Source organism: Aotus nancymaae, unplaced genomic scaffold (assembly GCF_030222135.1).
Source record: "Aotus nancymaae isolate 86718 unplaced genomic scaffold, 86718_ANA_hifiasm-v0.15.2.pri h1tg000003l, whole genome shotgun sequence".
NCBI classification, from domain to species: Eukaryota; Metazoa; Chordata; class Mammalia; order Primates; family Aotidae; genus Aotus; species Aotus nancymaae.
The window spans coordinates 8,089,679-8,114,542 of record NW_026988414.1 but is presented as its reverse complement, the minus strand read 5'-3'; the positions used below and the strand labels follow the sequence as shown (position 1 = coordinate 8,114,542).

Genomic DNA, 24,864 nt, shown 5'->3' with positions numbered 1-24,864 from the left:
ACCTCACTAAACTACTGTGAAGATAAGATACCAATCTAAATGTAAGACATTGTTTTCACATAGTTATATAACCTTGGGAAGTTCATGATCTTTAGGATTCCAATGGGCCTTCACCCGTATTGGCAATGGTCAAGTATATGCATTTTCATTATTATACTCTTTTACTTTATTTCATAATACTTTTTAAGTTAGTTAGTTTATTTATTTATTTAGAGACAGAATCTCACTCTGTTGTCCAGGCTGGAATCAATGGCATAATCTCATGGCTTGAACCTGGGAGGCTGCCTCCCGGGTTCAAGCAATTCTCCTGCCTCAGCCTCACAAGCAGCTTGGATTATAGGCACACACACACCACCATGCCCAGCTAATTTTTCATATTTTAGCAGAGACAGGGTTCCACCATGTTGGCCAGGCTGGTCTCGAACTCCTGACTTCAAATGATCTATCTGCCTGAGCCTCCCAAAGTGCTGGAATTATAGGCGTGAGCCACCACACCTGGTCAATAGTTCATAAATTTTTAAAAGACCACAGAACAGAATGTTAATGGTTAATTCCAGATAATAAGAGTACTGTGGTCATATTATTTTTATGTTTTCTCTTTTATTTCAAAACTACCATAAAAAGATGTTTCCAGATGAAATAAAAATCATTTAGCAGAAGAAAATGTTATACTTTCAAATATCTATAACTTAATCTTATTTTAAATCTGACAACAAGGATGAGGTAAGAAACTTTCTGAGTTGCCTAATCATGTCTAAGGAGTTATTTACATCAAATAAATACTTCTAATATGCCCAGTGGCATCTACTTTTCAAAATAGCAATCTCAGTTCTCTCATTTCATTGTCGTCATAATCCTGCGAGATAGGTGTGTCAGGCATTACTCTAACCACACAAATGAGCAACCTCAGGCAAAGGGAGTCTACGTGACTTGTCTAGAAACATGGCCAGGACCAGAACTCACACTTCCTATCCTCAAATCCTGTTTCACTTAATTCTAGGATGAACTTTTCCCTCACATTTTCACATCTCTTCCGACCAATAGCATTTTACAATTCTAAGAGGCAGCATTTTTTTCTAATACCTTAAATAATGGTTTATATTACAAATAATGGCATCTTTCAAAAAAAAAATGGTAATACTCCCTCTACTTCCTTAGGAGGGGAAAGAAAAATGTGTGTTTTGTGAATCAGGGAACTACTTATTTTGGGGGTGAAGGACTGTCATTTCTTCCCGAAGAAAAATAGGGACTTTTGCTTTCAAGTGCCTGTAGCAAAGATCTGGCTGCTCTAAAATCTAAGGTATTTAAATATACCTTGTCAAACAGAGTTATTTTTAAAATCAGACATTAAATCAGAGTATCTTACTTAAAAAAAAAAAAAAGGAAACTAGAAGTTTCAAGAGGACCTTAAAAATGGTTATGCTCTTTTTTTCCCTGCAAGAGGGTACAAAATGACCTTGGCATCTTTGGCACCAAATATTTGTGGAAAATACTGTATACAAACGTCCCTTTCATTCAAAAGATCTCAAGGTAGAACAATTTGATGAAAGAAAGGGAAGTTCTAAGGTCATCTTTCACGAGTAATAGGCAGTATAATGTGAGAGCATCAGAAAGATTCTTTCTGAAACCTCAAAATATCTTTCTTGAACTCCTGACCTCAGGTGATCCACCCACCTCAGCCTCCCAAAGTACTAGGATTACAGGCATGAGCCACCACGCCCGGCCTCAAAATGTCTTTCTTAAGCCTAGTTTGCAACTGGCTGAACTTTATCTCAGAATTTCATTCCTTTGGATTAATATAACAGCAAAATACGTTCTTCAGGACCCTAGGGCTTCATGGAGGTTCTTTAGAGCTTCCCACATTTTTACTCAAGTTTCCATTTTAAATTTATTTTTATGCATTTTAAAATTGAAATAAAATAAGCATGCAAAGGTGTTATATCCAAACTTTAAGACACAGGGACAGCAACACATTACCCTGTGACACAGGGTGTTTTGTACAGCCCTGCTATCTAAGTGAAAAATGGCTTAATGGTGTATATACTCATTGTTTTTGCTGCTCCTTCCTTTCTCTCTCACACTCCAAACGAGATTCTGAACCCACCACATCACTGAAACAAACAAACAAAAAAACCACCTCTTTGAATATCTAAGAAGCATTTCTAATTCAACATACCATATTTTTCTCCCTCAAACCTGCATCTCCGGAACTCTACTAGTGGCTGAGACTAACAAAACTTAATGTCATAATTGACTCCCCTGTTTCCTATGCCACAGTCAACCAGTCAGCAAATTCTACTGATTCTATCATCAAAATATATGAGAATCTCAATGCTTCTTAGCACCCCCAAACACAATCATCCTCAACAGATCACCATCATAGCACCTCAATTACTGTAGCACCCTCCTGATGGGTCCCCCGGCTCTCTTCCTTGCCCCTCTAGAGTCAGATCTCAAATTTAACAGCCAGTAATCCTTTCATTCTAAAGTTCAGGTTATGTCATTTCTTTGCTCAGATCTCCTAAAAGCTCCCCACATCACTGAAAGTCAAGTCAGAGTTGCAGTCCTGGAGCTGGACACTGGTAATGGTTGCCCCACAATATGAATGTACTCAATACCATTTAACTGTACACTTGAACCGTGGTTAAGATAGGAGTCTTATGTGAATTTTGCCACAATTTAAACAAACATACAAACAACAATAACAACAAAAAAAGAGGGTGGCAGTCCTTAGCAGCATCTACAAGGTCCTACATGACCTGGCCTCTGCCTACCTGTCCAACTTCATTTCATACCTCTCTCCCCTCGCCCACTGAACTCCAGCCAAATGACCTTTTTCCTGCTCCTCAAACATACCAAAGTCCCATCTTATAGTCCTTTATATTGACCTTCATACAGGTGGCCCTTCTTGGCATTCAAAACTCAGCTTATAAGTGACCTCCTCAGGAAGGCCTTCCCCAACACACACTCTATCACCTAATTTTAATTCTCCACATTATACCTGTCACAATCTTGGTTTACAGTCAGTTTCCTTTCTCTAAATGTAAGCTGCTAAAGAGCAGGGATCTTGTCTATCATGTCAAGGAGTGTTTCCCTGGTGACCGGCACACAGCCAGTGCTACCTAAATATTGGGTAGAAGTAATAAAGAAAAGAGTTGCCTTCTTGAGGTCTAAAAGATTTCAATAAATGATGAGTGTGATCATCCGGTTCCATGATTCTCAAACTTCACCATGTACTATAATCACCTGGAGGGCTTAACTAAAAGATTTCTATTCCCATCCCCAGAGTGTCTCAGGTAGGATCCAAGAATTAGTGTTTCTAACCAGTCTCCAAGTCATCCTGATGCTGCTGAACCCATGACCATACTTTAAGAACTACCAGTTAAGGGGAAATTCTTCCAAATAATTTAGAATATACATCATAAACGTAGGGGATACCACAATAATCCATTATTTCAATAGTCCTTTTGCAATAAAAGATAAATTTCAAAGAAAAAAGGCATTTGTAGAAACAAGGAAGGTTATTCCGTTCTTCTACAACTATCCATAGTTACTGCCTCACTCTAATGAGTCATAATAAAGCCACCTTAGATTCTTACTTAGTTCAAACAACTGGCAGAGTTCTGTTCTGTTATATGGAGCCAAGGATTATGAAAGTCTCAAAAAGAAGAAAAAAAGCTGACTAGAATGCTAAAAACAAATTGGTCTATAATTGTAAGTTATGGTCATGCTTATCCATGATCATTTCCATGTTGCCTTATGGAAGAAGTGGTGACTAATGTTGTGGCAAGTTATGTAACACACCAACAAATATACATAAGTTATTTTAAGGGCCAGGGAAGCCAACGCAGATAAAAGCATTCTCTATTTCTCTGCAAATAAAAATAAAAAGTGCCTTGTCTAAATGCAAATAACCAAGCAACCCATACTTAGTATTTTCATTAAGCCTGTAAACAATTAAGACTATAACAATTTCCAGAGGCTCTCTGGGACCACCTTGAGACTGCTTATCCCTCCATTACTCTTCAAGATGCTTAATGTTTTCAACTTCTTGGCTAAAGGAACTGAAAATTCTATTTCTTTCCTATTAATACTCACTGCTAATTTGGTACATGTAATGATGCTGAGAATGCCACGTTCAGAGCCAATTCTCCAATACGGACCCCAGTTTTCCCAGAACACTTCATGATACATCTTAAGATATTACCATGGAAATGTCCTTGTTCTGCAATGATATCCCATTATTAATTGCCTCATTCTCCTGTAGACTTCTAACTCTGCCTACCCGCCAAGCATTTTTTTCTTCCCTCCCATCCCCCATCTTCTGCAGTCTTGCGCCCTACAATCCAGTCATACAGAACTACTTGTAGCTCTCTAAGCAAGCCACGCATGCATGCCCTAATTCTATGACAATTATACCATTTCCATATGGCTAACACCACTTACTGCTTCCTAGGTGCCAGGCATGATCCTAAGCACTTCACATGCATTACCTCAGTTGGTCTTCAATAACCCTATAGGTAATATTACTCCCAGTTTAGAGATGAGGACATTGAAGCTCACAGAGGATAAATTAGCCAAAGACAAAGTGACCAAGCAGCAGAATCAGCATGGAACTAACTCCAAAGACAATAACCACTTTATTATTCTACATTATTCAATTGCTCTTTCGTCAAGAACAGTCTTTCCAGCCTTTTCTACTTGATAAACTCATTCATCAAGCCTCAGCTCAGGCACTTCCTCCTCTCTAAGAAATATTATTGTTCAACAACCCTCCCACCTCCACCTCCCCCTGAAACACACACACACACACACACTCTCTCTCTCTCTCTCTCTCACACACACACACACAACCTAGACTGGGTTAAGTGCCCACCCCCATGCTCCTAAGGCACCCTGTGCCTGTGCTTCCAACTCTTCAGGTTCTCATCATATTCAACCCTGGTACAATTACAATTACTTGGGGGGCTTTTAAAAATGCTGCCCAGTCTATATCGCAGACCAATTAAATCAGAATCTCCAGTACAGCCAAGGTTGAGAACCACTGGTGTGTCTCAGATAAAATATAGTATTTTCTTCCCCGCTAGACTGGCAGCTCCTTGAGGATACCAACTGTGTCTTCTCCTAACCCTAGTCTGTCACCTGGCACAATAAATGTTTCATGAATGAGTTTTCCTACAACATCTGACATGTTACCAACTCCCACTAATCACTTCTCTTTCTTTGACAAGAGGTAATTTACAGAATACACATTGCTTACACCTATTACTCTGTAAAGATGTTTTCCTTTGGAGTTAAAGGTCTCAGTAAGTCACACCTGCTGACAACAGTCTCAGCTCTTAAATACAGAAAAATGACAAATACAAACAGCTAAAACATTTTTGAAAGAAGGGAGGTCTGCTCAGTTTTTGATTCTGGGAGAATGAAGGTGGAGAGTAAACCAACAGAGCATTTCTATTCAAGATCTCACTGCTGAACACAGTTCTCAGGGATTCACCAGAAGGGCCATGCTCAGTGCTCATGTTTTTTTTGTTGTTTTTTTAAGACAGAGTCTCACTCTGTCGCCCAGGCTGGAGTGCAGTGGCACGATCTCAGCTCACTGCAACCTCCACCTCTCAGGTTCAAGTGATTATCCTGCCTCAACTTCCCGAGTAGCTGAGATTACAGGCATCCACTACCATGCCTGGGATTTTTGTGATTTTGGGAGAGACGGGATTTCGTCACGTTGCCTAGGCTGCTCTTGAACTCTTAACCTTAAGTGATCTGCCCACCTCAGCCTCCCAAAGTTCTGGGATTACAGGTGTGAGCCATCACACCCAGCCAGGACCATGTTCTCAAAATGATTCAGTACCTTCAGCTTGAAGCCATGAAATAGACAAAGGCTTTAACAATATTTGGGCAGCAGCAAAGATAAATGGCGTTTGTTTTGTTTTGTTTTGTTTTTTTAAGGCATCATGCTATTGATCACTCTGCTGGATCATCAGCTTTTAATTAGGATCTATTTTTCTTCAATTACAATATATGAGATTAGGAGAAAAATGTAACATTAACTCCTCATAAAATGAATCTGTGCTGCATATGTTAACCATGCCACCATGGTAGGCCCTAGTCTTTTAAAGGGTAATTTAGAGCTACGGACCTAAAACAAAACAGTTATTAGGACCCCCTTACTCATTTCATAGCCTCCAAAACTTCAAACCAGCTTCAGCACAGTGTTTCCTTAGTTACAAACTTACTTGCTGAAGAGGCTGAGGTATAGTGTTTCAAAATTCATACCAGTTGACCTGTCTTAAAGGTGACAACATGGTCAAAAGAAACTGTACAGACTTCAGAACACACTAGTGAACATCACCTAATAAACACTGATTCCTTTAAGCTAGACAAACAAGCAAAAAGGTAGTGTTCAAATTTCCAACAAGTCTCCATTTGTTTCACTGAACTCTGAAATTCAAGCCTTTTTTTCCAGGCTGAAAACATTATATCAAAGGGTGCTTTCTAACCCATAATAAGTTAACACTTCCATAGGAGAATGCAGTCATTGTTGAGACGTGTTAGAAAATTAACTTAGTTGTATAATTACACAAACAAGGCGGAAAATTAACTTTGTGTAATTACACAAGCAAGTCATTTCAAGACTACACTTTTCATTTCTAATAATGTTCTCAGGATCAGATTAATGAAGATACGCAGATATTGCTATGAAAAGAGTCACAAAAGTTTATCTTCCATATATCCCTACAGGAAGATTCTTAAGCTTCTAAGTATAAGCAAGGTAACTTGCGGAGGGTTAGCTGCATTCCAAGCAGAGAGACAAAGCCTGAACACCCCTCAGCAATGTGCAATACAACCCACAGTGTTAATAAATTGTCTCATATGCTGAGCTGCAGTGTAAAATCTAGGCTTTAACCATTAGTGGCATTTGCAAAGGCAATATCTATCTCATTATCAATAAACATTTTTGACCTTCAAAAAATGTAAAAACTTCCCTTTCTGAACAACTTAGTCCTAAACCTGTTAGGCAGGCAAAGTGAGGTAGATGTTCATGCTGGTAGCAGCCTGGTGTGAGATGTCAGAGCCTGGGCAGGGCAAGGAAGGCATCCCTATGAAAGGGCAATGTCTGTGCCGAGGGATGGGCTGGCATAAGATATATCATCCAACTGGATGAGGAAGGCATCTACTAAGGGAACAACATGGCATGGGAAGTCAGAACCTGAGCAGGATGGAAGGGTATTCACGCACAGGACAGCCAGGCCTGGGGTGCTGAAGCACAGGCAGAATGAGGGGGCACCCATGTGAAGGTAACCCAACACAGGGTGTCAGAGCTGCAGAGGGTGAGGAGCATGTCTAAGCATTAGGGCCCCCAAGAGTGGAGACCAGTGCCCAAGCAGGCATGAGGAGATTGTCTGTGCCGGGTAGGAGGCGGCTGCCCAGAATGACGGGGAATCAGAGTCCAAGCAGGGCTGTAGGGTGGGAGGGGTGGAGAACTAGCAGCAAGGCCTTGCAATGCCAAGAAAGCAAGGAGAAGGAGGAGGCGAGCATGGCAGGCACATGGGGTGGGGGTGAAGGGGCCGCATGCCTAATCTGAACCCAAGGCTATTTGGAGGACATGGGAAAGGCTGGTTTCTTACAGTTGAAGTTAACAGAAAACTAACATGACTTCTACAAAGTTGGATTTGAATTCAAGATAGTGTGCACTCAAGGTTTTTAACATATATATGTACAGTCAAGGGTGATGAGGCATATATATAACCTGAGAGAAAAATACAGTGTAAATGTAACCTGACTTTTCACATGCACATGTATTTCCTAGCTCTGTCTACTGGGAGCAGCAACATCCCAACAGCAATGAGCACACTTAACTCTCCCAGGCCTTGGCTTCTAAATACAATTCTCCTCTAAAAGGAACCACGGCTCCTTGGAGAAATAGCTGATTCTAGCACTAGGACAGGGAAAGTGCTAGATGAACTTGGAACATTTTTTTGTGCCAGGAAGCAAAGAAGTGCTCAAAGAATCACGGGGATAGGTTGAAGGGACATGGGAGCAAGCCTGAAAGGGCTTTCTTTCCACTGGCCAAATCTGGGGCAGTCTGAGCATCCAAATCAATAAGGATATTAAGAGATTTGGACCCATCAAATAAAACAGAAAACCATGAGTTCACATGGATATAAATAAGGGAATAAATTGAAAGTTTAATGATAAATGAGATATTTACACAGTTTCAAAGAACCTTCCCTCAAAATACTGAATACAAGGGAGAAGAGAGTAACTTTCAATGTAGAAGTCTGGCAAAAACCTAGTCAAATCAAAGTGATCACCATCAGTAATGGAAGAAACTGCTGGACTGCAAAGAGCAGGGCACCATTACTGCTGTGATATTCCTGTTGGAGATGCTACACCTGAGGAAACATCAGACAAAACCAAGTGGAAGGACCGTCTAGAAAATATCTGGCCTTAATCTTCAAAAGTGTCAAGGTCATGAAAATCAAGGAAAGGCTGAAAATCTCTTCCAGACTAAAGGAAATTAAACAGACATGACAACTAAATGCAATGTGTGATTCTTTTGCTGTAAAGGATGTTATTGGGACCACTAGTGAAACCTGAATGCAGTGTTAGGATTAGATGTAGTAACAAATTGACATTAACTTGCTGATTTTGATGTCTGCATTGCATGAGAAGGGAGAATAACCTTGTTTGTTTGTAGGAAAAGCACACTGAAATAGTCAAGGGTGACGAGGCATCAGGTCAATATCGTGCTTTAAACTGTGTGTGTGTGTGTGTGTCTGTGTGTGTTTTAAGTTCTTTACTTGTACTGCCAACTTGTGTGTGTGTGTGTGTGTGTGTGTGTGTGTCTGTGTGTGTTTTAAGTTATTTACTTGTACTGCCAACTTTTCTATAAGACTCTAGTTTCTGGAAAAATAATTTTTAAAATCATTCATTAAATACCAATTTCCCTGACCAAGACTTTCTCACAGGAATGACATGTGTTCTATGGAAAGAAACCCAAAGTAAACATCAGAAGGCTTGGGTTCAAATCCTAGGTAAATCCCTTACTTGTTATGGGATTAGAAAAAGCCATTTAACCTTTCAGCTTCCTCTTCTGTCAAGATATATACCTGCCCTGCTCATCTCAAAAGTTGCTTCAGGGATCAACTGAGAGAAAAATGAGAAAGTGCTTTGTAAACTAAAAGGTGTTAAACTAATGTAAAGGGTATTATCATGTATCATATAAAAATAAAATGGCTTCACCTTACCAATAATAGGCTTTATAAGTAATCCACATATTACTGTGTATTTCAAAGACTCAAAACCATTAAGCTTTAAAATACCATCACTAAAAGCAATCCAGAAAATAGGGAACTATCCAAATAGAAACATTAGTCTAGGGAATAAATAAAGGGATTTTAAGAACAAGGGATCAATTATGCAGTCAGAAAGAAATTCACGTTTTCCAAAACTGAAGAAGAAAAAGTCTCTCTTCTACAGAGGAAAACAATACTGAATGCATGCAATGTATAAAAATCAAAAGAGTCCATGTGTGGTAGCTCACACCTGTAATTCCAGCACTTTGGGAGGTCGAGGCAGGTGGATCCCTGAGGTCAGAAGTTCAAGACCAGCCTGGTCAACATGGTGAAACCCCGTCTCTACTAAAAATACAAAAATTAGCTGGGCATGGTAGCACATGCCTGTAATCCCAACTACTTGGGAAGCTGAGGCAGGAGAATCACTTGAATCTGGGAGGCGAAGGTTGCAGTGAGCCAAGACTGCGCATTGCACTCCAGGCTGGGCAACAAGAGCGAAACTCTGTCTCAAAAAAAAAAAATTAAAAGAGTCCATGGATGTTCAGCTTATGCCCCTCAGTCAGTAATAAGGTGAACATCTGTAAAATACTTTATCGTGGGCCGGGCGCGGTGGCTCACACCTGTAATCCTAGCACTTTGGGAGGCTGAGGTGGGTGGATCATGAGGTCAAGAGATCGAGACCATCCTGGTCAACATGGTGAAACCCCGTCTCTACTAAAAATACAAAAACTTAGCTGGGCATGGTGGCGCAAGCCTGTAATCCCAGCTACTCAGGAGGCTGAGGCAGGAGAATTGCCTGAACCCAGGAGGCAGAGGTTGCGGTGAGCCGAGATCGCGCCATTGCACTCTAGCCTGGGTAACAAGAGCGAAACTCCGTCTCAAAAAAAAAAAAAAAAAAAATACTTTATCGTTACTTTGGAACTCACACATATTTCTGGAGCTGCTTGTCAAAACCTTGTCAGATAATGAGATGGTGGAATTTTCCTTGTTTTACAGTAAGGGAAACTAAGGCCAGGAAGTGGCAGAACTCCAACTGAACCCTGGTTTTCAGATTCCAAAACCCATGCCTTTTCCACCACACCATGTTGCCTGTCCAAAGATTACTCACACCTGTTTAGAGTAGCTGGGGACATGGTGGGCCACAGACGTCTCTGAGGAGGTCATGAAAAGCTTCTCCACCTCCCCAGAAAAATGTGCTTAAATAGAATTCTTTTTACGTAAAATTTTCAAGAGGTTCATGAAGCTATTTATGGAGAAATATGCAAAAAGAACCCCTTGTTTCACTGATGACAAGCATTTATGTTCTTATTTAACCCTCCTGCCAAACCTGTGAGAGGAAGGTTACTACCATTACCCCACTTAATAAAAGTAGACATTCTGCAGAAGACCAAGTCGTTTCTAAACCTTGTTAACATGTACTAAACACTTAACTATGTGTCAGATATTTTTCTAAGCACTTTTCATGTATTATTTCACTTAACCTTCCCAATAACTACTATGAAAGAACTACTATTCTTTCATAGAACTACTATTGCCATCATTCCCATTTTACAGATAGGGAAACTGAAATACAAGTTCAGAAGCTTGTCCAAGTTCACACAGTGTAAGAGATAGAGGTGGAATTTAAACCCAGAGAGTGTGGCTCGAGTCTATATTCTTGAATTTTTTAAATCAACTTTATGCCTCCAACATATAATTGTATCCACACAATTATATGTAGGCTAATATACACACACTAAAATCCACCCATTATAAGGGTATAGTCCAATGAATATGGGCAACTGCATAAATCCATTATCCCTATTCCACTGATTTTTTTTTTTTTAATGAACCTTATTATAGGCCCAGTTGTTTTTCTCCTCCACACACCCTTCAAAAACCATAGTGCCTGGCTGTTGTGTTAGCACCTAAGGGCAAATGAAAAGGCCTTCAGAACAGTGAGCTCAGGTTCTCAGCACTCCACGAGTAGTCCTTTGAGCCATCCAGAGAGCTCATAACCTGATTTCAGGAAGAACCAGAATTAGAGTGGTGCCTTCCCAATGTCTCCCAGAAGCACTGAGCTCCTCTCTCCTTCATGGTCCTGAGTTCCCTTTTCTGATAAGAACTTGCCTCTCCCTCTGCCACTGCTCCATTCGGACCTTAGTGAGTTGTCATCATAGATCAGAGTCACCATGAAACTCGTGCTCTTAACAACGTAATGTACCCTATACTGACTTGGAATCTCAAATCACCTAGGAAGTTTTTAAAATCAGATTCCTGGGTTCTACCACTGGAGACTGATTCACTAGGTGGGAAATAAAGCCCAGGTATCTATTTTCTGAAAACTGATTTCGATAATCTGTTGATCTATGAATCTATTTTCCCAAGTGATTCTGATCAGCTGGATTTTGGAACTACTGTGGAAGAACAGTAGCTCTTCTCAATGTGCCAAGACGGAAGACAACCTAGAAATTGTGACACTCTTTAGAAGACTTTGAAATATACACTTTAATAATAAAACATAAAATAGTACTAAGTCAGATTCCATCTTATACATGCAGTAGCAGGTTATCAAAAATTTAAATAAGTGTATAACAAATTTACTGGAATCTCACTTCCAACAGAGATGGAGTAACATGGACCACATTTACCCTTCCATCTGAAACAATCAAAATTCAATTGATCCATCCATCCTTCTATCGAACAATGTTTTTCAAGAGATTAGAGAACAGACAACAAAGCACAATGATCCCTGAGAGAAGGAAAAAAAGTGAGTTGAGCCCTCCTATGCCCCAGCTCACCACTTCCAGAGTTTCCAGACTGTTGAGCAAGGAGAGGGAACCTAAGCAAAGCCCAGCAAACACACGGAGCTGAGAGACAGAGCTAAGCATCCAGGGAAACCAAGGCAGTTGAGTTTGCAGCATAGAGTGCTAGAGTGAAGACAGCTGCACAAAGAAAGAACTCAAGAGATCTGCGAGGGCCCCCTCAAGAATATAGCTAAGAACTGATTAGCATGTGTATGTGAGGAAATAACTTGGATCTGCACAAAGAACCAGCAGAAAAGATTAGAGGTAGCAGCGGCTGACACTCACACAGGGTTAGAAATAATGTCTGTTCCCCCAGCCAAGGTGGAAAACTGAGTTCATGGTACATTGGATAGAGTGCACAGTAGAGTATTACTTTAGAAATGGGGAGTAAAATTCTAGGTTGCCTAGTCTAGCCCTAGACTGAGCACAACTCTAATCCCGCTTAACAAACCTTAAAAAGCAAGATTCGGCAGGAACTCATTATTTCAAAGTAACACAGACAAAAAATATGAAACAACAGTTTTCAAGACGTCAGGCAACAAAGTGCAGCAATGCCTTGAAAGATGGAAAAGAATGAAGTAAGCCTATGACTGCCTCAGATTACTCCCCTGAGAAAACCCAGGAATATTTATAAGAACACAAAAACAGAGGGAGAGCATCAGGATAAATAGCTAATGCATGCAGGGCTTAATACCTACATGATGGGTTGACAGGTGCAGCAAACCACCATGGCACACATTTACCTATGTAACAAACCTGCACATGTATCCCAGAAGGTAAAATAAAATAATAAAAGTAAGTGCTGGGCACAGTGACTCACCACTATAATCCCAGCACTTTTGGAGGCCGAGGCAGGCAGATCACTTGAGGTCAGGAGTTCAAGACCAGCCTGGCCAACATGGTGAAACCCTGTCTCTACTAAAAATACAAAAATTAGCCTGGTGTGGTGGCAGGCACCTGTAATCCCAGCTACTCGAGAGGCTCAGGCAGGAGAATTGCTTGAACCTGAGAAGAGGTGGTTGCTATGAGCCAAGATCACACCACTGCACTCCAGCCTGGGCGACAGACTAAGAGTCTGTCTCAAAAATAACAATAATAATAAAGAATAAGAATAAAGAAGGGGCCAGGCATGGTGGCTCATGGCCCATGGCCATAGGCATGGTGGCCTGTAATACCAGGACTTTGGGAGACCGAGGCACACAGATCACTTGAGGTCAGGAGTTCAAGACCAGCCTGGCCAACATAGCGAAACCCTGTCTCTACTAAAAATACAAAAATTAACCAGGCATGGTGGTAAGTGCCTGTAAATCCAGATGCTCAGGAGGCTGAGGTAGGAGAATTGGTTGAACCCAGGAGGCAGAGGTTGCAGTGAGCTGAGATCATGTCACTGCACTCCAGCCTAGGTGAGAGAGTGAGACTCTGTCTCGAAAAATAAAAATAAAAAAAATACAAAAACACCCAGAACCCCACAAAGTAAAATATACAATGTCTGGTATTCAATCAAAACTTATCAAGCATGCAAAGAATCAGGAAAATATGACCCATAATAAGAAAAAAAGATGAATTAATTGTAGCCAACCCAGAAGTGACATAGATGTCTGATTAGCAGAAAGGACATGCAAACAGTTATTATACCTGTATTCCATGTGTTCAAAAAGTTGGAGACATGAAAGCTTCAAAAATGACTCACACTGAATTTCTAGAAATTAAATATGACATATGAGACAAAAAAAACACTACATGGGTTTAACAGCAGATTAAACACTGCAGAAGGAAAAAATTAGTGAACTTGGAGACAATAATAGAAACAATCCAAGACAAAACAGAAAGAGGAAAAAAACCTCAAAAGCAAAACAAAACAGAACATCACTGACCTGTGGGACAACTTCAAGCAGTCTAACATGTTGGTAACTGGAATCTCCAAATAAGTAAGGAGAGGCAGACTAGAAAACTACAAAACTTAGAAAACTAGAAATCAAGGGGACCTTCCTCAATCTGATAAAGGACATCTACAAAATACTTGAAGGAAATAATGATCAAACTTTTCTAAATTTGATGAAAACAATAAATGCACAGGTCCAAAAGCTCAACGAACCCCAAGCACAAGAAATGTGAAAGAAAATGACACATGATAAACAAATTGCTCAAAGCCAGGAATAAGAAGAACATCTTAAAAGCATCCAAGAAAATATTTAAAAGGTCACATTTGGAGGAAAGAAGATTAGAATGACAGCAGATTCCTTGTCCAAAATAAAGCAGATGAGAGCATCTTTTAATCACTGAAGGAAAAAACAGCCTAGAATTTTATTTCCAGAAAATATTTCAAAAGTGAAGGCAAAATAGTAAAGATTTTTTCAGATATTACAAACTCTGAAAGAACTCATCACCAGCAGACCCGCACTATAAGTGTTTAAAAAAAAAAAAAAAAGTCCTGTCAGATGTGGTGGCTCATGCCTATAACCACAGCACTTTGGGAGGCTGAGGCAGGCAGATCACAGGTCAAGAGATCAAGACCATCCTGGCCAACAACCCTGTCTCTACTAAAAATACAAAAATTAGCTGGGCATGGTGGCACATGCCTGTAGTCCCAGCTACTCAGGAGGCTGAGATAGGAGAATTGCTTAAACCCGGGAGGCAGAGGTTGCAGTGAGACAAGATTGCACCACTGCACTCCAGCCTGGCAACAGAGCAAGACTGCATCTCAAAAAAAAAAAGGGGGGGAGGGTGGCAAAAGAAAATGATGGCAGATGGAAAGATGGATCTATACCAAGGAAGAAAGAGCATCAGAACTGGTAACTACATGAACTAAAGAAGAAAGTCTAATGATCATCTCAAAGATGCAGATGATTCATGAAGAATTTTACTAAACATTTAATGAAGAATTAACACCAGTTCTACAAAATATCTTCCAGAAAGCAGAAGAGGATAAAACACTTCCCAACTCCTTCTACAAGACCTTTTTACCTGGTAACAAAACCAAAGACAGTACAAAAAAAGATGGATACAGGTATATACTACAGACCAGTATCTCTCACAAATATAGACACAAAAGTTCTTAATAAAATATTAGCAGACAGAATTCAACAATGTTTACAATAACTCAGAGAGGTTTATTCCAGGGATATAAGATTGGCTCAGTATTTGCAAACCCATCAATATCATCTACCATATTAACAGGATAAAGAAAAATCACAATTACGTCAACTGATGAATTAAAAGAGCATCTGATAAAGTTCATGACAGAAACTTAGAAAACTAGAAATCAAGGGGATCTTCCTCAATCTGATAAAGGACATCTACAAAAAACCCTACAGTGAACATCATACTTAATGGTGAAAGACTGAATACTTTCCTTCTAGTATTGGGAACAAGGCAAGGGAACTTACCACTCCTAATCACACTGGAGAGCCTAGCCAGGGCAATAAGGCAAAAAAAAGGAAATAAAGGGAATATGGACTGAAAAAGAAGAAACAAAATTGTCTTTATTTACAGACAACATGACTGCCTATGTAGAAAAGTCCTTGGAATTAAAACTGAGGTTATTTCATTCTCTTTCATCTGTCTACAATTCTTTCATTTCCAAAGAATATCCTTCTGGGAATTTCTCCCTGGACTCCTTCCCTAATGGCATCCTAGCCTAAACCATAGATTTGGATTGCTAAGGACATATGAGACCTAAAAAGCACAGCCATGATGTGAAAACTGATAGATTTAATTACATCAAAATTAGGAAGATCTGTTCAAAGGAAAACTTTGCCTAAAATTGAAATACTCTGTTCAATTATTTTTTTCTGTGATTTGAGAAAAATCATCCAGCGATATTTAATTTTAACATCAACTCACAGAACACCAATGTTTTTGAGGAACATAACATGAGAATTGCTACAAAGCCTCCATGGCTAAGATGCAAAATAGAAGAACCTGTCTGTCAAAAAAAAAAGAAAAGAGAAAGAAGACCAGGAGTATACATCTGGCAAACTGAGTCAATCAGAATCCAGAACTGAGGCATAGAGCTGGAGTCAGTTATTGGCTGGTTCTGGAGCTCAGGTCTATAAACTCTTCCATCAAAATCACCTGAAGAACTTTCTTGAAAATATAAAAACAGGTCCTAAGATTCTGATTCAGAGGGTCTGGGGTGGAGACAGAAAAAAAATTAAGTTCCCTGAGTGATTCTGGTGCCTAACTAGCCAGGTTTGGAAACCACTTAGTTAAGTAATATTGCTTGAAACTAAAAAGGGGTCAGTGTTGTGCCATGTACAAACATGAGGAGCCCATTGAGAGAAGGGAGGAGGACAGGGAAGAGCCAGCATGAGTCTGCATAGTTGATCCCTGAGAGCCTAGCAGAGTCTAGAGGCTGTGGGGTGCTTGAGAGACTGAGTGTGCAACCTCAGTTCCCGGGTGTTCAGATCCAGGCTCTAGGTGACCTGCCATGGATGCCCATTCAAGTGTCTGCTTTCTCCTTAATACAAAGATTGCTAACTAACAGGAAAGGCCGACCTTAATGTTCCTTAAGATTTTCAGCTATGGTAGGTCTGCTTACTCACTCAAGTAAACAGTAAAATGACCATTTCTAATTGAGAACATCTTTACTTTCCACGAACTTTACCCCTGCTCTAGGTTTGCCAATAGACGATATTAACAACAGCTATTAAAACCTATCACTAAAGGAAAGGCATCTCAGAATAACTAATCCATCCAAGTCCAGGCCCTCAGTTGCTCTCAGAGAGCTTCAAGTCCAAGTGGAGGAACAAAAAACAATCCACAGATGTACCCAGTAACCCTTCAGAGCAGAGTCAACATTAAAGCTACGAACATATACTGTAAAACAGCAAGAGGTATAGTTGAAGAAGCATGACATCTGGAATGGTGAAAACTGCTTGCCCTGGTTCTGGCACTAAACTGGCTGTGTACCTTTGAGCAAGAAAGGAGAGACAACGGTGGGCTGGGAGGTCTGAAACACAGGCACAGGTTGACTGTCTGGAGCGTGGCTTTAAAGATTTCCCACTCTAGGACCCAATTTATTCATCTCTAAACAGGTCAGTATGAAAGGTCTTCCCAGTTTCAACAACCTGTGGCTCTATCCTTCTAAATCTTTCTCCCCATTTGTAAAATAGCAAGTCAGATTATAAGGATTAATATGAAGGTTCACAATTCCTGCATCAAAACATTAACTTAGGGCCAGCCACAGTGGCTCACACCTGTAATGCAGGGGGATTACCTGAGGTCAGGAGTTCGAGCCTGGGCAATATGGTGAAACCCCATCTCTACTAAAAATATAAAAATTAGCCGGGTGTGGTTGCACACGCCTGTAATCCCAGCTACTCAGGAGGCTGAGGCAGGAGAATTGCCTGAACCCAGGAGGCGGAGGTTGCGGTGAGCCGAGATCACGCCATTGCACTCCAGCCTGGGTAACAAGAGCGAAACTCCGTCTCAAAAAAAAAAAAAAAAATACAAAATTAGCCAGGTGTAGCAGCTCATGCCTGTAATCCCAGCTACTCGGGAGGCTGAGGCAGGAGAATCGCTTGAACCTGGGAGGCAGAGGTTTAGTGAGCCGAGATCGCGCCATTGCACTCCAGCCTGGGCAACAAGAGTGAAACTTCATCTCAAAAATAAAGAAATAAATAAAACATTAACTTAGATCAATACAAATGCTAACCATCCAAGTTACGACTGGTAAGTTATTTGTCCTGAACATCAATTCAACAAGTAACTTAAATGCACACCTGTAGTCCCAGCTACTTGGGTGGCTGAGATGGGAGGATCACTTAAACCAATGAGTTTGGGGTCATACTGCCCTATGATGGTGATGGCACCTGTGAACTGCCACTGCACTCCAGCGTAAGCAACACAGCAAGACTCTATCTTCAAAGAAAACAAAAACAAGTAACTTAAATGAAGACATTCAGTCACTTGCTCTAGGGCAGCAGTTCTTAGTGCTGGGCTACTATGTCTCAGAGGCCTTGCAAGGAGGGAAGGGAAATGAAAGTAGCCTACCAGATAGACCTATTTTTAGTGTTTTATATGTCCACACTTCAAATAAGATTCTCTACAACAAAAGTTTCCAAAGCTTTAAAAACAAATATGATTCACACAACACTATATGTACAGGATTATATGTTTAACCAAAAGTGATTCAAAGAGCATTATACAAACAAAACAAGATAAACATTTAAGATGGGTATAATTATCATCTAGTTTACCAATGAAGAAACTAAGGAACAGATCAGTTAAAGTCAAATATTTAGGAAGTGAGGCATCTGGGACTAAAACCCAGGCAGTTTGGCTCCAGAGTCCATGTTCCAAACTACTATGCTATAGCTCAGCATGCCACTGCAGAGTTTAAAAAATAAAGACAAAAACACAACGTAAACCCCCAAAGCTCTTAAATGCATTCAGGAGTAAAAAGATAATCATTAGCATGACATGCAATGCAAGACTATTTGCAATTTAGCCTCGGTGAGACCAGATCCATCAGCTTCATCTGCCCACCACCTCCTACCAACCCACATGCCCCCCACATTTTAGTCATGTTATCATCAGGCCTTAATTACTTACATGCCTTGCATATACATTGGTCACTTATTGCGCCATTGCAGAGGGGCTGGGCATTGTGCTAAGCTTAATTTTATATACAGCACCTCAATTTACCCATATGACATACTGTGAGAGAGGGAGGATCTATAGCACTTTAAAAAAGAATTTTCTAGAAATTGAATAGCTTACCCAAAGACAAATATCTAGTAAGTGGCAGTGTATGAACTCAAACCCATGTCTGTTCTTACCTCAAAGGGTATGCTCTTGATCATAATTTCCCAACCTAAAATGTGTTCCAGCTCCTAACAATGTCCTATTTATTCAAGATGCATCTAGAACAGTGCTTGGCAAGTAGTAGGCACTTAAAGAGATATTTGCTGAATGAAGGGAAAGTGAATGAACGGAAAGTGAATGAACAAATGCTTCCTCCTCTCTGGAGGCTTCTCTCACCCCATTACAAAGCTCAGTTACTCTCTGTACACCGTCACAAAACTGGTTTCAAAGCTCTATTATAAGGCTTCCCAGGTGGTATTCTATGCTTTCTACTTAAATGTGCATATTACCTACTATATTGGGAACTTTGTCTCACTTCACCTCTGTATTCCCAGACCCCTAACAAAAGGACTGGTTTTTAAACAAGCCTCAGTAAATTTGTTAACTGAATGAAATTCCCTGAGGAGAAGAGAGATGAGTAAGTGACTCATGATTCACATTAAAACTTCTTTTTCCTCCAGAAGTAAACAATGTTCAGAACTGTGATATACTCAAATGTGTGCTCTATAAATATATCTAGGTTTCAACTATCATCCGAGGCATCTAAATTTAACTCATTCAACACATATTTATGAGTAATCTAAATACATACAGATAATGGCTCCTAAGGAGCTTACAACCTAGTCAAGGAGACAAAACATGAAATGTAAACAGTCAAACATGGGCTGTTTGAAATCAACAGAAATAAATGACTGGCTACCACGAACTGATAAAAGAAAATGCTGTGGGTTTGCAAATTGAAGAAATCATTCTGAGCTAAGGGTGTGGTCCTGATTATCAGTGGATAGAATGCAATGAGGCAGTAGCAAAATGAGAAAAACAGGGACAATACAGTGTGTTTTCCATATAAAGTTAATTCAATTATAAAAACTGTCCTTAATTGGACATCATATTCTTCCTGCCTTTTAGATATAAAAAATGTAATTTCTTTTCAAAAATAACAGTGACCATTTTTACATAACACCAAAAAATTTGTAAGTCTGTACTTTAAAACGTTCCAAACATTTGGGAACCAGTGAGCTACAGCATTCAAGAGAAGCACTATGAAGAGGTGAAACTTGATTGTTCACATTGCAGAATGAACTGGGTTTGGCTCAGTGGAGAGGAGAGAGGGGATTTTAGCAGGGGACACATTCTGAGTAAAATACAGAGGTAGGAATGCTCACACAGAGGCTGGAGAATGCTAGCAAAATCAACCTGATTGAAACTCAAAACATTGCAGCTGCAAGTTGCTTCCTTCCTTTTTTTTTTTTTTTTTTTTTTTTTTTTTTTTAAAGAGACAGTGTCTTGCCATATTGCCTGGGCTGGAGTGCAGTGACTAGTCACAAGCATGATCATTGCACACTGCAGTTTTGAACTGCCAACCTCAAGCAATCTTCCACTTCATGGGACCATAGCTGCATGCCACTTACAAATCCCATATGTGGCCATATGCCATACTAACTAAGTATCCTTCAGATCCTCCACTGAAAACAATTATAAATAATGGGGTTTTCTTCCATTTTCTCAAATAAATACATTAATGAGTTTGCAAGAAAATAACAAAGATTCGGCCAAGTGCGGTGGCTCACATCTGTAATCCCAGCACTTTGGGGGCCCAAGGCGGGCGGATCACTTGAGGTCAGGAGTTCAAGATCAGCCTGGCCAACATAGTGAAACTCCATCTCTACTAAAAATACAAAAAATTAGCCAGGCATGGTAACGTGTGCCTGTAATCCCAGTTACTTGCGAGGCTGAGGCAGGAGAATTGCTTGAACCCAGGAAGTGAAGGTTGCAGTGAGCCGAGATTGTGCCACTGCAGTCCAGCCTGGGTGACAAAGTGAGACTCTGACTCAAAAAAAAAAAAAAAAAGTAAAAGAAAAGAAAATAGAAAATAACAAAGATTCAGACAAAGAACTAAGTGAAGATAGAAACCTAAGTACCAAAACACAAAAACACTTTCTCCTTGAAGACATTTACATAGACCAATGCAAGCTTCATTCTCCCAATACAACGGGCTCAAAGAATTCAAGATAAAACTAACATTCAGCCTAAGGAGAAAAACATAACAGACATCCCTCTCCCACTATTTACACTAGGATGACCAAGGTGAAGAAGAAAGAAATCCATCCACACACATACACATCTCAGGAACTGTCATAAAAACCACTAGCCTCAAAACTCAGCACTGAGACAGAAAGGCACATTTTTCCACAAGTTCAATCACAAGCAGGCCCTCACAAGGGATTGATTGCTACTGAGTGGTCAAAAAATCTCAACCTGTTGGGCACGGTGGCTCACATCTGTAATCCCAGCACTTGGGTAGGCTGAGCCCAGGAGTATGAGACCAGCCTGGTTAACACAGCAAGACCCCATCTCCATTTAAAAAAAAAAAAAGTAAAATTAGCAGGGCGTGGTGGTGCACACCTGTAGTCTCTGCTACTTGGAAGGCTGAGGCAGGATGATAGCTTGAGCCCAGGAGTTTGAGGCTGCAGTGAGCCAGGATCCTGCAGTCCACCCTGGGCAACACAGTGAGACTCTCTAAAAACAAACAAAACACAAAAACTCTCAACCCCAGAATTTAAATTGAATTGGTCCCAAACTAAGAGTGTCTGCAGGACACCTACAAAAGATTATGTAAATCTTCTCTGGAAAAATCCACTTCAAACTGAGCTTCAAAATTTTTCTCATGGAAAGCTCCAATAAATATGAGCTCACCGGCAAAAATCAGAAAACCCTGAGGAAACAAGGTCCATAAATAAGAACCTCAGAAATAAAAGATGGCAGAGTCAGACCTTCAAAGACTTCAGGTATTCAAATTATAAGAGTCATATGGACTATTTAATAAGCTTAAAGAAATTTTTAAAAGATTAAAAATGAGTAAAGAGTAAGAAACTATGACATGACCAGGCACAGTGGCTCACACCTGTAATCCCAACACTCTGGTAGGCCAAGGTGGGCAAATCACCTGAGGTCAGGAGTTCAAGGCCGGCCTAGCAAACAACACAAAAAATTAGCTGGGCTTGGTGGTTGGTGCCTGTAATCCCAGCTACTCAGGAGGCTAAGGCAGAAGAATCGCTTCAACCCGGGAAGCAAAGGCTGCAGTGAGCCGAGATCACGCCATTGCACTCCAGCCTGGGTAACAACAGCAAAACTCTGTCTCAAAAAAAAAAAAAGAAAAAAGAAAGTAAAAGAAAAAAGAAACTATGACATGACCAAGCAAAATTGAAAAAGAACAAAATATTTCTCAAAATAAGAACGAATAACTCAACAGATGACTTAAGAGCAGAAAAGATACAATCAGGGAGAGAATTCATGAACTTAAAGAAATTATATAAAACAGAGTTTAGAAAGTTTTCAGAAAGAAAACAGAAAAAAAGAAAACAAAAGCTACACAAGATAGATGCAGAAAGTAAAACTTTAAGACAAATCAATACTCTGGAAGAGAAGAGGATGAGACACAGCCAACAGCTGGTTTTAATACCCTAGTTATCTTTTAAGATTTCCACTTTAACTGCATTCTTGGTCTGAAAATACCTGAGAACTTTCCAGAACTAACAGATACACATTCACACATTTAAAAGGTCCAATGACTGTAGAGCAAAATAAATTTTAAAAAATTCTAAAAGCTCTGGCTCCCAATAACGGGCACACTCCACCCTGACTCTCCACAACAATAAAATACCTCTATAAAACCAGGGCAGAATTCATGGAGCACCTATTTGAGGAACCTAGAAGTAGAGTAGCAGATGAACTAGGATAGAAGATTTGAATTAAAAGTACCACCAAACCAGTGGTGTGTTTGAGTTTTTTCTTCCATTATCACTCAGCAGAGACTCAAGGAAGCCCAAATACTAGAAGTGGACATCAGCATGAGTAACTTCCAAGAGAAGCCATCTAGTTCAGCCTCAAGGAGTTGAAAAGATGCAGCGGCCTACAGGTACCTAAAGCATTGAGTGAGGGAAGGAACCTTTCCCTCCAATCAGAGGAAGTGTGGCCTTAAGAGGATGAGGCAAACCCCTATTATTTTCTTTTCTACTCTGTCCTCTCACTGCAAAGCCCAGACTACATACACAGTCATGGGAAGTACATAGCAGAGCAAGGTGAAACAAAGGGAGCCCAAGGGCACTGAGAAGACAGCAGAGCAAGAGGAGTTCAAGAAAATGACCTCAGAAAGCTGGTTTTGAACTCCAGGGCTCACCTCAGAGCCTACCAGCAATGCAGAAAGGTCTGGTCCGGTGCAGTGGCTCACACCTGTAAACTCAACATTGGGAGGCCAAGGGAGAGGATCGCTCGAGGCCACGAGTTCAAGACCAGCCTGGAAAGCATAGTAAGACACAGTCTCCACAAAAGTTAAAAAAAAATTAGCCAGGTGTGGTGGTATGCACAGCTACTTAAGAGGATCGCTTGAGCCCAGGAGTTTAAGGCTGCAGTGAGCTATGGTTGTGCCACTACACTACACTCTGGGCAACAGAGCAAGACCCTTTCTCAAGAAAAAAGAAAAAAAAAAGGTCCACAGGTCCTCTTCTTCTATATACATATATCCTAGTCAATATCTGAAAATTGTGTTTATTTATTTATATATTTAAAGATGGGGTTTCAAAGTCCTGTATCCTCGAGCAACCCTCCCACCTAAGTGTAAGCCCTGAGCCCAGCTCAGTCTTTGTAATTTTAGTCGTTCTGTTGGGAATATAGCGGTTTTCTCATTATAGTTTTAATTTGCATTTTCCTAATGACTAAAATGATGCTGAGCATTTTTTCTTGCACTTATTTTCCATTTGTATATCTTCGTTGATATTCTATTCGAATCTTTTGTCCATTTTTATTGGATTGTCTTACTGAGTTATGAGAGTCTCATATGTACATATATATGATATGTTTTAATTTGTTTTTTGAGACAGGGTCTCACTCTGTAGCCCAGGCTGGAGTGCAATGGCATGATCACTACTTACTGCAGCCTCAACCTTCTGGCTCAAGCAGTCCTTCCCTCTCAGCCTCCCAAGTAGCTGGGACTACAGTCATGCACCACCACACTCAGCTTTTTTTTTTTTCTTTTGTAAAAATTGGATCTCCCTATATTGCCCAGGCTGGTCTCAAACTCCTAGACCCTTGCAATCCTCCCACCTCAGCCTCCCAAAGTGCTAGGATTACAGGTGTGAGCCAACATGCCCAGCTGATACATGTTTTACATGAAGGTGGCAATGCAAATAGAAAGAACTGTTCAAATGTATGTGTATTCTTAGAAGTCTGTGGTTTGTCTTTTCATTTTCTTAATGACAACTTTCAAACAGCAAAAGATTTTAATTTTGATAAAGTTCAGTTTATTCTTTTACAGTGTGCTCTTTGTGTCCTACTTAAGAAGGTAAACTTGACAGCACCTTAACAATAGATTAGAGGGATAAAATAACATGGAAGGTATCAAAGATAATTCCTAGATTTCAGCTTTAGATGAATGAATAAATGCAACACCTTACTGAGACTGTATCTCCTCAGAGGCCGTCCATAACCCACCATTAAACCAAATCATCCTTTCTGGATTTCCACTTCCACTGACTTCCCAACAGCATTCTACAATGCTTCACTATGTCTCTTCTATTTCCCTAGGCTCAAACCTTGAAACTCACTTCACTATATTCGGCCTGAAAACAATTCTTATCATCCATGCCAATAATTTCCAAATCTCTACACTCTCTTCCTGGTGATAGATGGTAGCCAGTAATTACTGAGAACCATGCTAGGTGACAGGCACTGTGCTTCTCTTGCCTACTGTGTCTCTCTTCTCAGCCTATCATTAGTTTACACTCAACCAAATTCATCCTTATCGACCTCAATGCCAGTTCTCCCTCCTAACTCACCAGTGTCTATGAAGGATATGAGTCCCAAATTGGAAACCTTGATATCATCACCTTTCATTTCAGCTTCTCCTCTCTCCCCCATATTCAATTAATTTAATGGTTCTCCAACTACACTATCTGAGACACTGGAGGTTTGGA

At 40.2% G+C, this 24,864-nt stretch overlaps 1 protein-coding gene across 7 annotated transcripts in view; it reads right to left on the bottom strand.

Annotated features, from left to right (window-relative positions):
- The window catches only part of DENND1A (DENN domain containing 1A), a 536,105-nt gene that overhangs the window by 487,580 nt on the left and 23,661 nt on the right, over positions 1-24,864 (bottom strand). The gene's annotated exons all lie outside the window — the stretch shown is intronic.